The following is a 14,160-nucleotide window of genomic DNA, read 5'->3' as shown; positions in this document are numbered from 1 at the left end:
CTGGCATCGTCTGTCTTGTGATATGCATCTTGTCATGAAAAGGAGGGCAGTGGTGATGCCCACTATGCCCACGTGGAACCCAGGCAGTGTCTGCACAGAGGTGTCCTACCTCATTCAAGAAACTTCCATGTCTCGTATGACCCATGGAGGAAACCTAGATGTTTTCTCTGATGTTCAGGCCTGTTCCCACTTTGGCCACAAACCACTTCCCATTCCCTCCCCTTTCTTTACTCCACCCCGCTAGACCCCAAGCCCCCAGAGTGGCTTTTGGTGGGTTTCTTAACAAACGCCTATCTCTTTACTTTAGAGCATCATTGCCTGTATGTATCAAAAAAAAAAAAAAGTCACTACTTTCCAGTCATTGTGAAGTTGAAAATGAGATAATATATGAAAATAATGCATATTTTCTCAATAGTAATTAACACAAATCATTTTCACTAGATTTTATTGTGTACTTTCTTATATGCTGGCCATTGTTCTAAACATCTTATACACTTTATATTGAACTCTAACAAAAAGCTGTATGAATAAGCCGGTTACTTAGCAAACCCTATTCATAAGGCAACAGTGATCAAATCTCAGGGATTTAAAATGCTCAATTCATGCTCAATGTCCTTTTTGATCTGAAGGGGCCTCTAGGCACTGTAAGGCAAGCTGACCATCTGGTGGCTCTAATATCCAAGGCCTGTGCTGTGTCAGTTAACTTTCCACTACTGTAACAAAATCCCTGAGCCAATCAATTTACAAAGAGGAAAGTTAGCCAGGCGGTGGTGGCGCATGCCTTTAATCCCAGCACTTGGGAGGCAGAGGCAGGTGGATTTCTGAGTTTGAGGCCAGCCTGGTCTACAGAGTGAGTTCCAGGACAGCCAAAGCTACACAGAGAAACCCTGTCTCTAAAAAAAAAAACAAAAAACAAAACAAAACAAAAACAGAGGAAAGTTTGTTTTGCCTCAAGGTTTTGGAGGATTGGGGACACTTGCTTTGGGACTGCAGCAAGGCAGTGCACCATGGTGGGAACATCTATCAGAGGAAACCCACCCACCCTCGGGCTGTCAGTGAAGGAGGAGAGACCAGGGGTCACAATAGCTTTTGGAGGCACACTCCCTGTGACCTAAGGACTCCTAGCATGCCCTCACAGCTCCCAATATTACCAAGCTGGGAACCAAGGCTTGACATATAACCCTTCATGGAGACTTGAGAACTAAACTATAGCACATATCTAGGAACACAAGTTCTGTCTGGAAGTGACTCATACTAACCCTGCATAGTTCCTGGGTCCAAGGTATCTTGGATATAGGTATGGCAAGTCACAGAGTCATACCTATCCAAGTACAAAGGTCTAAAAATGAGAACTAAGTAATTTAAATGTGGCTTTTGTGAAGTAGGGCAGAGGCCATTGACCTGGGTTTATAAAGGGTCTAGGAGTGAAGATTTAGAGTTGGAAGCTACAGCTACTTGCTACAGGAAAACAGACCCAGACAAGGTATAGATAAGCAGGCCTGAGTGTACTCAGGCCACACTGCATGGTAGGTCCTAGTTTGTTAATCCTTACTTGAGTGTTCTTTGCTCTTGACCTCAAGGTCACCTGAAACTTGGAAAATTGAGAACTGAACTAATATGCATGGTAACCCTTCTCTGTTAAATACCTCCCTGTCAGCCCCCCTTCTGGTCAGGATTAAAGGATTTGCACAGACTCCAAGGGTCACTTCCCTGTCCAGCAGCCAAGGTCAAGGATAACCCGCCTCTCACTGGGGCCTGGCTAATTATTACTGTACAGGTTTAAGAGAGTGAAAGACCTATAATTTTCTTCCTAAAAATGACAACAGGAGCCCTAAGGACTAAACAAGCCACTGCTGACCCCTATCAACTGCAAGGCTTCTAATGGCACAGCTACCGAGGGGGCAGTGACAACAGGCCTGTGCTACCCAGCTGGCAAAGTCAGTGGGAAGCTCTGGGCCATCCAACCCAGACCTTGTTTTTCCAGCTGATGCTGCCTGTGTCAGCTAATTCCTGTTTAGAAATGCATTCCAGGGCAGCTGGGTCTTTAAAGTCACACTGCTTGCTCACTGAGTTATTCAAACCCAGATGGCTTTGCGCTAACATGACCAGGAGATTGCTGGCCTGGCTTAGAAATTGCTCGAATGCCATAGAATCTGGATTTCCAACTGGGAACACAAGGCCTGGAGTACATTTGTGGCCTTGTTGTTCCTATGTGACTCCAGTTCTCAGAGGCAAGGCTGTGAGTTGGGGTGAGTGTAGGAGAAAATGGAGGCCTTACTGACTGCCACACATCTGAGAGGCACCCTATCCTCACCCATCCCTCATGCAACCTCAGTTTCCACGTGAGGAAAACTAAACCAAGGCCAGTGTCATATGGTGTTGCCAGGAGGGTAGCAATGTGTGGGCTTTTGAAAGATCGAGTGCACACACACACACACACATACTCACTCACTCACGAATGAATGGCAGCCATCATGGAAGCAGGAAGGCCTAAGAATTAATCAAGCTAAAAGTAGCTGGCACCTGGCTCTGGGGAACTGGCAGAATCCAACCTAAACTGGGCTTCCCAGCAATAACTGGGAATTAATCAGGAGAAACAACCTGAAAGGTGTAGAGATGCAGCTAGGGGAGCCTGCCTACCAGAGCCTTGCTAAACACTGCCTTCCTAGGAGCCTGCAGGGGACAGGCCAGTGAGGCAGCTGATTGCACTGGACAGGGAATCTGGAGTACCCACCAGAGGCCTGGGGAGACCCATGGCTGGGCATCAGGGCTAGGCCATGGTGTACCGGAAGAGGCTTACATCAACTGGCCCATGGGTCCTCAGCAGCTGAGTAGCAGTTAGAGAACTGGAAGTTTACAGCCAATTGTTTCAAAAGCCATGGGGTGGGCGCTGTCGACTCCCTGAGGATTTCCATGCTCCTTTTAGATTAGAAAACTAATCTAGCCCACCTGCTGTGGTTAGTGATGAAGTCACTGTCACCTAGATCCTCCTTCAAAACCAAGACTGGACACCCCATTTACAGTCACATAACTAAATGTGGGTCACAGTTAAGTTGACCATGGTAAAAATGGTAAGGCACACAAAGACCAGAATTAACTCAAACCAAGTGCATAATGGGTCTGCGGTGTTTCTGGCACGGCAACCTCACTGCAGACTTGGTTCTGAGCTCTTTGTACAGCTCATGAGTTCACTTGGCAGAATGCTGCTGACCGATGTCAGAAACGCCTCAGCTCATGTCTGAGACCGCCGTGTTCTCGTTCCCATGTTTGTACTGTGCAGACAAAACTTTCTTCTCCCACAAGAGCAGAATGGTTTAAGTGAAAAACAAAAAAACAAAACTCCAAAGGTTTCAGATGTACCCTCCCACCACTTCTCAGCATGCACACAGCCAATCAGAACAGCTCTGGTTTGTGCTGTGATGTAGAGTTTGATTAGAAAGTTTGCTGTTTGAGTTAAGTTAACATCACATTTGAGTTTCATTTTTTAAAATTATTCGATGAATTTTGTATTGGGATTAGGCCAGAATTCCCAGCAAGCTGTGAAATGGCCCTAAACATTGTTCTGCCTTGTTTTATTACCAACTTATGTGGATTGGCGTTCTCAACATTCACGACTATAAAATCAAAATATTGACCAACTCTGAACAATATTGAAGGTTCTCTGTATACCTTGATATCAGCACTCCAGCCAAGAAGTAATTTTCTGTGTACGAATACACAAACACATCTTTAAGCAACAGTATAATTATTTGTGTATAACTGGTAAGAATTATTTTAAAATAAATTTATTTATGATTTACTATCGGTAAATGCTTGATTTTTAACCTAGTTTATATACCTTGGGTTTTTCAAGTACAGGGGCTAAAGGGATGGCTCAGTGGTTCAGATCATTTGCTGTTCTTCCAGGGGCTCCAGTTTCAATTCCCAGCAGTCACGTGATAATTCAAAGCCATTCATAACTCCAGTTTCAGGATATCTGAGTCCTGCTGGCTTCTGAGGACACCAGGCATACATACAGTATGCATACATGCATAAAAATGCTCATACACATAAAATAAAACAACAAACCTAAAATATGTGTGTTTATGTGTACATGAGTGTGCGCATCTGTGTGTGTGTGTGTTTTGAAGTCTATCAAGTGCAAAGTCATAAGTGGTTAGAAAGCTCAGATCTTGGCAGGATGGTAGCAGGCCAGAAACAACTGTCTAACCGCTGGCTGCTTTCTCTGACTTCTCAGGGGGGTTGAGCATGGGGCTCACTGGTGTGTGTATGCTTAAGAAGTATGAGGTTCCCCAGAACCCCAAAAGAGGGTAAATAGATACTGCAATTGGAGGGCTGTGGCTATATTTAAACAGAAGGTGGAGGCAATATTCTGAGCCACCTCCGAGGTGGAAATACATTGGTTCCCTCTCATACCCTCCAACTCTAGACCCAGTATCTCCACCAAGAGAGGAAGTTTATCTCCCAAGCCAGAAAACCAAATATAAGCACAGTTTTTGCCTGACTTGCTTGTAAAAAAACCTCAACTTCTGACCCAGACATCTCCTGGCTGTGTGTCTTTGGGCCCTCTCTGAGCTTGAACTGCCATTCCCACTCTCCCAAAACTGAAACCTTGGTAGAATTGGGAATCTTTTTGAAGACTGTGAAGTGATAGATGGGTGTAAGGTTTTAAGCAGAAAGATATTATTTACTTGTTAAGCAGATTAAGACAGAGAACTCCAAATTGATAACAGGTATGTCTCTGTTACTCTTCAAAGGACAGAGAGAAATCACCAGCAGACACCATGGGGACCTGGAAGCCCCTGGTTGTTCATAGCTTCACTATAAACAGTAGGCATAGGTCAGGTGGGGTTGGAAAGTCTCCTCTGAAATGTGCGGTCAGTTGTGTTCCAGGCAAACTCAACAATCATTAGCCATGTACTCTTGTTTATTCTGCCCCAGCCTGGAATTTGGCCTCTTACAAAACCCCAGCTTCAGGAGAACAGGTTGGGCCAAAGTGTGTCAAGGTGGCCTCCCAGGAAGATGCTGCGTGTTTGCTCAGCAGATGCCAAGCCACGCCCAGCACAGTGAGCCAGCTGACTTCTGTTGACACCTATCTGAGAGCTGGGACTGACCCCCAGGACACTCCTTCCAAATCTGGGTGGCTCCACAGCTGTGTTGGATGGCAGGGTGCCATGGTAACCACATCGGTACTTTGGCTTAGTCATCTGTCATTGGAACATCACGCAAATTGAGCAAAATGTGAAATTGTGAAACTATGAGAATGGAGCAGCCATGTGCCATATTCACCTGCTATGCAGGGCTTCACCCTCTGCCCTTGGGAGATTAGGGGTGGAACACCCCAGGCCAGGGATTCGACATAGATTTTGACATAGATATGCTCGAGGCATATCTGTGTTCACGAATGGAAAATGCTCAAAACCATCTCCCTGGCTACCCACAGTCACATGCCCTGCTCTGATTTTCCCAGGGCAGGGAGTGCAGCCTCGATGCTGAGTTAGCCTGGCTCTTGAGCCTGGCTGATAGAAACTCCCCCAATCCCCACTTGTTTCTATGTTTAGGGTTTGGGCAAACTGGTATTTTCACTCTCAGGGGCTAGCTCCATTTGTCTGGCCACTTTTCTGACTACAGTGTTGGGTATTGCACCTTTACAACAAGGCTGTGAGGGCTGAGCACTCAGAGGCAAAGGCAGAGGCAGGGGGATCCCTGAGTTCAAGGCTACCCAGGGCTACACAGTAAGTATCTCAAAAACTCAAATAATAGTAATAATTTTTTAAAAATTAGAATAAAGTTCTTGGGTTCCAGCAAATGTGGGAGGAGAGAATATTCATATGCTACCCTGGGGGAAATAGCTGAGCCTATTTCCAGTTGGGGTAACGAAACAGGTGTCCTGTTTTCCATCTCTCCTTCAAACTTCCCTACCTTAAGAAAAGGGCATTCAGAAACCTCATCAAGGCAATTTGTTGGAAAATTTGGTCTCATTTTCTGAAGCTAAAGCTAGATAGATGCTTTGTTCAGCAATACCGTGTTTAGCTGTCCTCATGGGATGGCTGGAAAACAAGGGGACGTTCTGGACCTGTTTCTCCACCTGTAGCATAAAGCCTTAGTATGCTTTGAGCTAGAACCTCCAAGTAGTTGAATTTCTGTTGGGGATTTTGTTGTAATTCTCTTTGCTTTGCTTTTCCTCCTCCCCACCTTTTACCAAGTATAGTCTGCTCTATGACTCTCCTGCTCAGTCACTGCCTTCTAGAAATGTCTCCCTAGCCGTATCCCAGATTAACTGGGTCAGATGCTGGGGTGAGGCCAGCAGTGTGTAACAAGCCTTGGTGGAGAGAGAGAAGACTGAGGCCTTCAGGCACAAAGGCAGGAATATTGCAACCCCCATTCCTCATGCCGTATAAGCAGCAGCCCCCACTAATGACAATGGGTTCCATGAAAGCCACACTCTGGAAGAGGTACGCAAGTGGGGCTAGCCACAGAGCTGGAAGACTGTCTCAAACCACACAAGGCCGTATGATTCTAGAATACAAGTGGTAGCTGTTTGCCCATGTAGTTCGCCCATGTTCGTCCTTGCAGTTCCATCTCATCTTCAGCTCTACTGAAAGTTGACAGCTCAGTCTTGAAAACCCACAGCTCTGCTCCTGCTACCAGGAGGATTCCTGCATCCATTTATTGTATCCTCCATTCCAGACTGGGCTCCTAAACCATGCCACGCCCTATCTGGGCACCAGGGCTAACAAGGTAACTAAGAAATGATTGTCACTTGCAGGAAGCTCGTGCAATAGTCACCTTGGGCCTCGGGGAGAGATGCAGTGAGACAGGGACAACCTAGATTAGGTGAGCAGAGAAACAGGTGGGCGTGAACTGCTAGTAGACAGAGGTAAGCTGGGATTTTTCAGGGTTGCAGCACTGTGATTCAAATGCCTCCTTTCCTCCGTTGCTGTTTCTTCATTGTCAGTTTCCATGGAACCCACATTCTCAATACTTGTTCGAAATCAGCTGAGCTCTGACAGGCACAGGGGGGTGATTCCCTGAGTCATCTCTGAGGCATGATGATGTCAGGACACTTTTGGGGAATGGAAACAAATAGCATATGATTTTGCAGGGCCTGCTAACCGTGGAGTCTCCGGGTCTACTTGGGTCTCTCGCTCCTTGCGCAGCTCAGTGTTGGATCTGTTAGGAATGGCTTTGGCTACAGGTAGCTGATGCATAACCTCGTTTATAGCCAGAGTCTAGAGCGGGCAGCTGGTAGCCTTGCTTCTGAGGCTTACAAATGCCAGGCCACTGACTCAAATTCCCTTGGCCTCTTTCCTCATATTTATCTCTCAGAGTCACATGATACCAGCCAGAGCTGCCCAGTGGCATGAGTAAACCAAACCATTGCTACTCAGGAGGGTGAGGTTGTGAATAGCATGTTCAAGGTCAGCCTGGGCTGTAGTGCAAGATGAGCCAGAGCAGATTGTCGAGGCCCTGTCTCAGAATAAAAAGCAAGAAGTGCTGGACTGGGCATGAGGCTTGTGGGTAGAGTGCTGCCTGGGTTTGTAAGGTTCCTAGCAAACAGCGAAGCCTTCAGTGCCCTCGTAGCACCTGTTCTAGGCAGGTTGAAGGTGGGTTTTCTAGGCAGGTTGAAGGTGGGCGTGTTACCAGAGCAGGGCCCACTTAGTTTTTAAAATGAGGTAAACAAAAACTTCCCTGGAAGCTCTCGGCACACTTCCTTTTAAGCCCCGCTGGTCAAAGTTGTATCACATCATCTTAAGGGATTGCTAGAGGAAATACCAGTGGCAGGCAATTACCTCCAACTCACAGATCCACCAGCAAACCTGGGCCTGCCGCTGTTGCTAGGGAACAGCAGCTGTGGCAACAGTAGAAAGCCAACTCTGGACATTCCACCCACCAGCACCACCTCTAGTTTTGTCACGAGCTAGCCCCCACCTGTACAGGCTGCTGCTGTGCTATTTCCTTGTCCACACGGCAGAATGGTCCCCCAGGTACTCAGTACCCTAGCTATTCTGTGCCACTCTGACCACAGGAAAAAGGTTGTGAAATCAAACGGCCTGCTTAATAATGCTGGCTCCAAAGTGGGCAAAGAGAGAGGTGGATGGAGGCTGTCTCTTGCTGGGGTCCTGCCATGGTTGCTGCAGGACACTTAACACAGAGGGATGGGAGTGTCCAGAAAAGAGTTACCGTGTGACACAGCCCTTGGTGGGCTCTACAGGACCTACCTCAGGGTTCCCAGCCGCCATGTGGTCGCGTCCAGTCTACCCCACAGCAGTTCAGGACTGGATCTGAGCTTTATTTTCCACAAAGCATGTTCATGAGCAGCGTGGCTTTAACTGACGATGTGGGGGTTGGGGGAGTAGAGGAAGAGGAACCACTTCCCCGTACACGCGCTGCCCACAGTCTTGCTTTCTCCTAAGTCATCCCTTTCCCATCTCTGTTACTTCCTCCCTCCTTCCCAAGTCCCCAGGGATTTCATATCCTTTCCCCTCTGTGATGCAGACATTGCTATGGCTTAGGTGTGACCAGACTGTACCCCAAGGGTTCTTACATTAAAAGCCCAGTTCCCAGAATGAGGACATTAAGAGGCAGAGGTGGTGGGTGGGGGTCATGTCAGAAGGAAGCAGGGTAATTCTGTGGTGGTTTAATAGTTCTTGTGAGCATGACTTGTCCCCTTCCTGTGCTGTCTTCCTGTCTGTCATGTAGGTTTCATGGCTGTCTCAAAGATGGGACATAGCCAGAGAGGCTGTTGTCAGAGCCTTGCCATTCAGTCTTTCAGCCTGTACACTGTGAACTACATGAACCTCTCTTCTTTATAAAGTACCCAAACTCCATCATTTCCTCGTTGTAGGTAAACAGACATGGGTAGCGTACGGGAGCAGCTGGTGTTTAAGACAGATAGAAACCGAGGTGATGATTCTGCTACACTCTTCACATTGTGGACTGCCTGGTCTAGTCTGGTACCCAGATGGGGTCTGCCCAAGGATGCTTGGTGTCATCTGGCTTTGGTGCAGTGTGGCCACCCATTGCTGAACTCCACAGTTCTCAAATCTATTCACAATAGCCTTTCTCAGGCACTCGGTGTCCCCACGCTGAAGCCCAAGGCACTGCAGATGTCTCTCACGCTGTGCACCATTGCCCTCCTTAGCTTCTTCCTCCGGCAAACACTGTACTGTAGTCCCTGCACCATGGTTGTGGGCAGCTGGCACCAGCTTCCCTTTCTGCCCTGCCAGGGCCATGTTCTCAACCCCTCCCTGATGCTTCTGCCATACCCACTTCCAGAGTCCCCACCCCTAGAGCTGGAAAAGCCAGATCCCGTGTGGCTGGTTGGCCTTGTCATCCCGCTGCCATCTTCTCTGATCAACAGCCATGAGGTGGGGGGGTTGGGGCACACAAGAAGAACAGAGCCTTTTCCCGCACCTCCTCTAGTTCAGGACTTCCTCCAGGTTGACCCTCTCCCTCTGTCCTGGGGTGAGCTTCCACGGATGCTGTGGTTTGAATGTGTCTGTCTGTCCTCCCCTGTCCCTGCTCCACAGTCATGTGGTGGAAGTGTAATGTGCAGCACACATTCATGGTGGCTGGAGGTGTCACCTGTGAGATGACTGAGATTAGGTGAGGTCATGAGGGTGGACCCATGATGGCCAAGTGCAGGAAGACACATCTGGGTTGGCATACCTGTCTGATTTCTGTTACCACACCAGGAGGGCTCCCCACATGTTAGGCAGGTGCTGGTGCCAGGCTCCTAGACTTGCAATGCCGTGAGGCATGAGGCAAACAAACTTTTCTTCTTTATAAATGGCCCTGTCTCAGGGATTCTCTCACATCAACAAGAAATGCTTCCTTTTCCCCTCCTGCCTGGCGACTGGGCACTCTCCCCATCAGACAACATATCAAAATAAGTCAAAACTGAACAACGGGGAAGTTCTACTTCAGCCCATTCTGACAAACTACATCAAGTCATAACACCTGGTGTGTGAATCCATTGACAAGAACTTGACAGAGAGCTGACAAGAGTGCTCATAGCCCTTGACCCAGGCTGGATGACCTGGAAATAATTCCCAAGGGGCAGAACCGTCAGGTGTATGTTTGTTGTAGGGATGCCTGTGATAGCTCCAAATTGATAGCTGAGAAATCAAATGACAGGGAAGGGTGAGAGTGAGATCACAACACCTAGAAGCAGGATGATGTCATGCAGCCATTAGGAGTTATGGGAAAATTAGGCAATCGCAAGCATCAGGGGTGCTTGGACTGTGATGCTCAGTCACAAAGGTGGAAAGTACCAACTCTTCTTTCTACAAGTTCTCAAAAAACCCCTCTACTTCTGTCAGCCAGATCTCATGTTCATGATCCAGGCCTGTTCCATCCTCACAGCTTGCTGGTCTTGTGAGCTGGAGTCCTTAGTACACAGCACTCGTCGGTGGAAATGTCCACATCTGGCTCTGTCCACATCTGTTCCCTGCTGCCTTGTACTTAATAAAGACTTGCTAAATTCAGGAGTCAAGGGAAGGAGTTCAGCTACTGTTCCATGAACACTAAACAGCTGTAGCTGTGACCAGCATAATTCTGCATGTATTATTTTGCATTATTTTATCCTGAAATAATATATGCGATTGATACCATTGCTATTCTGCTCGTATTCGTGAAAACTGTACCTCAGAGGATCTATCAAGGGTTCAAGTCGGTCTAAGTCTGTGCATTTGTTAAAGCGAAGAGAGAAGATGGGATCTGAATCCAAGTCTGATCGGGTCCAATTGCTTTATTTCAAGCTGATTCTCTCACGTGCTCTCTCTCTCTCTCTGTGTGTGTGTGTGTGTGTGTGTGTGTGTGTGTGTGTGTGTGCTCGCGTGCGCATACTTGTACACCTGTGACAATACTGAGGGGGAGAAAATGTGGCAAAGCAAAGCTTGATATTTTTCTCTTGAGCAAGCAGGCAGATTTTCCCCTTTTGTATTTCTTTAAGTGTTAGAGTATGCTGCAAAGAGAAATATCCAAGCTAGGTTCCAAGGCTTTGTGGAATTCCCAGTAGCACTAAGTGTCTTAAAGGAAGAGAAGCCATGTTGGTCATTGTGGTTTGAATAGGTTTGGCCCCCATAGACTCACGTGTTTGACTGCTTAGCCATAAGGAGTGGCATTATTAGGAAATGTGGTCTTGTTTGAGTAGATATGGCCTCGTTGGAGGAAGTTTGTCACTGTGGGGATAGGCTCTGACATCTCCTATGCTCAAGTTCTGCCCAGTGTGGAATCAGAGTCTCTGCCTGGCTACTTTCAAGATGCAGAACTCTCAGCTCTCTCCAGCACCATGTCTGCTTGCATGCTGCCATGCTTCTCCCCATGGTGATAATGGACTTAACCTCTGAAACTGTAAGCCAGCCTAATTAAATGTTTTCCTTTATACGAGTTGCCTTGGTCATGGCGTCCCTTCACAGCAATGAAGCTGTACCTAAGACAGCCATTTAATCCCCTTTGTCAGGGCCCAAGAGGACATTTAGTCCCAAGACATGTTCATGGGCAAAGCTTGCCAATGTTGCAAGAAGCAGCTGCTGTAAGCAGGCAGGCTGCAGACCTTTGCACACAGCACTGCCTCTCATAGGCAGGCAACTTAAGTTCTCACCGCCTATGGGAAGCTGTGCTGTGCTGTCTGGAGCTGGCTGAGGCAAGGCATGTGAGCTTGAGTGGAGCACGTGCAGGGCCACTGTCATTATGGAAATCCTGACTCTGAAGGCTAATTCTGTGTCTAAATGAGTTGAAATGAAATGCAAAGAACACATCCATCATTCCGGTTCACCCTTGTTCAGCCTCGCATCTCATTACTGTGCTACTCTGCCTATGTATTATGAATTAATATATTTAATAAATTCTGTAATTATCTTGTGAACAGTGCACAATTATATTGCTTTGTGTTTTGTTTTCAGTATTGGAAGCAAATATTTGGTAAATGTAAATGTTTAAAATTGGATTTAATTTTCCAAAACTTTGCTTAAGCATGCTTTTTTTAAAAAAAAAAAATAAAATTCTTCTTATAAAAATCCTCAAAACTTGAAGATCCCCAGACTCTTCAGATTTTGAGAAATAGAGACCCAGGATCCAAGCTTGCCCGGGACATGTGGGGTGGATCTTACTCTCTATATAGAAAATCAAATGAAAAGAGGAAATCTGAAAAGAAGATGTAAGATATAAAGCCTTGTTCCAAAGGCAGTGGGGAACTTCTATTTAAAAACCCACTTCATCCCTAAACCCCACAGAAATGATCATGGGATGGAAGCGGGGATACATTTATATAGACAAAGAACATGGAGGTGTGGCTGTGTCAGGAAACCTCTGTAAAGGGAGGGAAGCAGGTGGCTGAATAGTAATGTGTTTGCCAACTGGAGGAAGCAGTCACCTAAGAGAAAAGCCAGAGTTGTCCAGAATTTGACAGGAGTTAGGAGTGCCAATGGTTGTGTGCCAGGGTGAGGAGTAGGAGACATCAGAGAGGGAGAAGGAGCAGGAGGAACCAGCAGAAGCAGCAGCAGCACCCACAGTACATCCCAGTCACTACTGCAGCAGCAGCAGCCCCCACAGTACATCCCAGTCACCACTGCAAGAGCAGCCCCCTCAGTACCACCATAGTCACCACTACTGCCAGCTCAGCCATAATGGCTGCAGGTTAGACCCCTAAGACCACCATTAGCTCTACCACCACTACTACCAGCTCACCACCACCACTGTCACCAAATCCATCATTGCTGCTGGCCCCATCAGTATCACCTCCATCAGTAACAACACCACACAGACATCACTCCTTCACCCTGACTGGGACTCCAATCACATGCCCCTCCCCTATCATAATAAGATCCAGGGTGCTCTTCCGTGGGGAAGGTGAATTAGTGGTACTAGATGCCGTGCTGCATAGGAGCTATAAAGTACAAAGCTGTATTTCACAGGACTATATAGAGTGAAAGTATCCCCACCAGCTGCTAGGGGAATAGACTCCAGGCAGGAGCCTGACCAACTCCTTAGTAGGGAAACTAACAAGAACAAACCTAGCTCACCATGTTTTAACCCAGTAGTGAGACCAGTCAGCCAACATGCCCACCCAGGAGGCTGTAGACAGCTTCTCCACCTCCAATTAGAAACCTCAGCCAAAGTCAGTAGATAACCACAGCCTCCATCAGCAGCACCACAACAATGAGGAAGCAGATGCAGAACCCAAAGGTGACACCGAGGATTTGGGGAACAAAAGAAATCTCCCAAGGAAACAGCCACCTAGCTACCTGGGTCAGGAATGCAGAAGGCTGGCTGTTATATGTGGCCCAGGGTTGCACCTCAATGTTTAGGCCAAAGATATGAAACATCAAAGACAAGTCTTCAGTATGTGGGGCTCTGGGCAAGCTGTGTTTTCATGACATCCCTGGATCTAAAAGAAAATTAATGATGTTTTTGTAGTAAGTGGTTGCTGGGGCCCTCTTTCAATTTATAGCAAAGTCATACATCAACTGTGAGTGTGCCTGTGCATAAGTGACAGAATCTCACCACTGCATTGCTCCAGACCGTAAAGCAACAGCGTGCGTGTGTGGGTGAGTTGTGGGCTGGGGAGAAATCTCCATGCTGGCTTAGTTGCTGGGGTGGCTCCATGCGTAGGAAGAACTCTTTGCAGAATGGCAAAATTCCTTGGGTTCTGAACAACAGGGAACTTTAAAACAGCTTTTAGAAAAAAAGATCCACTATGTACTTGCAAAATGCTAGCTTGACTACTTTCCATACTCAAACCCTCTGAGGTGGAGTACAGAGTTAGCTCTAATCTTTTTTAGTTATTCATCTGAGAGACCAACGGATCCTCTTCACTTAGAACCTCAAGAAGACTCTCATTTGCATAATTACAATTTCCATTCTGAGTAACTGGAATGTGCACGGAAAGGAAAGGAAGGCGTGTGTGCTCCTGCCTCCCCTGGGTGCAGGCTCAGGGCGAGGAGAGAGGTTCCTTCCTCTCCTCTCTCATCCTTAGGGCCACTCTGGCCCTCTAGGTAGTATAGCTGTGGTAGACATGATACACATTTGCCCTTTACCCTACATGAAAGGAGAGGCCATGTAGGTGTAGGTCAGAGAGGAGATGTGATCTTACCATTTCAAAGAACAACATTGATTGTTATTTGGGAGATAAATTGTTTAGAGGTGAGTTTAAGT

At 47.0% G+C, this 14,160-nt stretch overlaps 1 long non-coding RNA gene across 2 annotated transcripts; it reads left to right on the top strand.

Moving 5' to 3' along the window:
• Window positions 1-5,473: 5,473 nt before the first annotated feature.
• Window positions 5,474-11,876, top strand: LOC110306247. Of its 2 annotated transcripts, none has more exons than XR_002379239.1 (4): window positions 5,474-5,735; window positions 6,577-6,741; window positions 11,268-11,358; window positions 11,468-11,876. It is a non-coding gene; the product is annotated as an uncharacterized LOC110306247 (long non-coding RNA). The 2 variants fall into 2 exon arrangements; XR_002379238.1 differs by having other exon boundaries at window positions 11,223-11,358.
• The last annotated feature ends 2,284 nt before the right edge of the window (window positions 11,877-14,160 follow it).

This window comes from Mus caroli, chromosome 11 (assembly GCF_900094665.2).
Source record: "Mus caroli chromosome 11, CAROLI_EIJ_v1.1, whole genome shotgun sequence".
Classification (NCBI taxonomy): Eukaryota; Metazoa; Chordata; class Mammalia; order Rodentia; family Muridae; genus Mus; species Mus caroli.
Note: the sequence above shows the minus strand (reverse complement) of the source record. Positions and strands in the feature narration are given on the sequence as shown.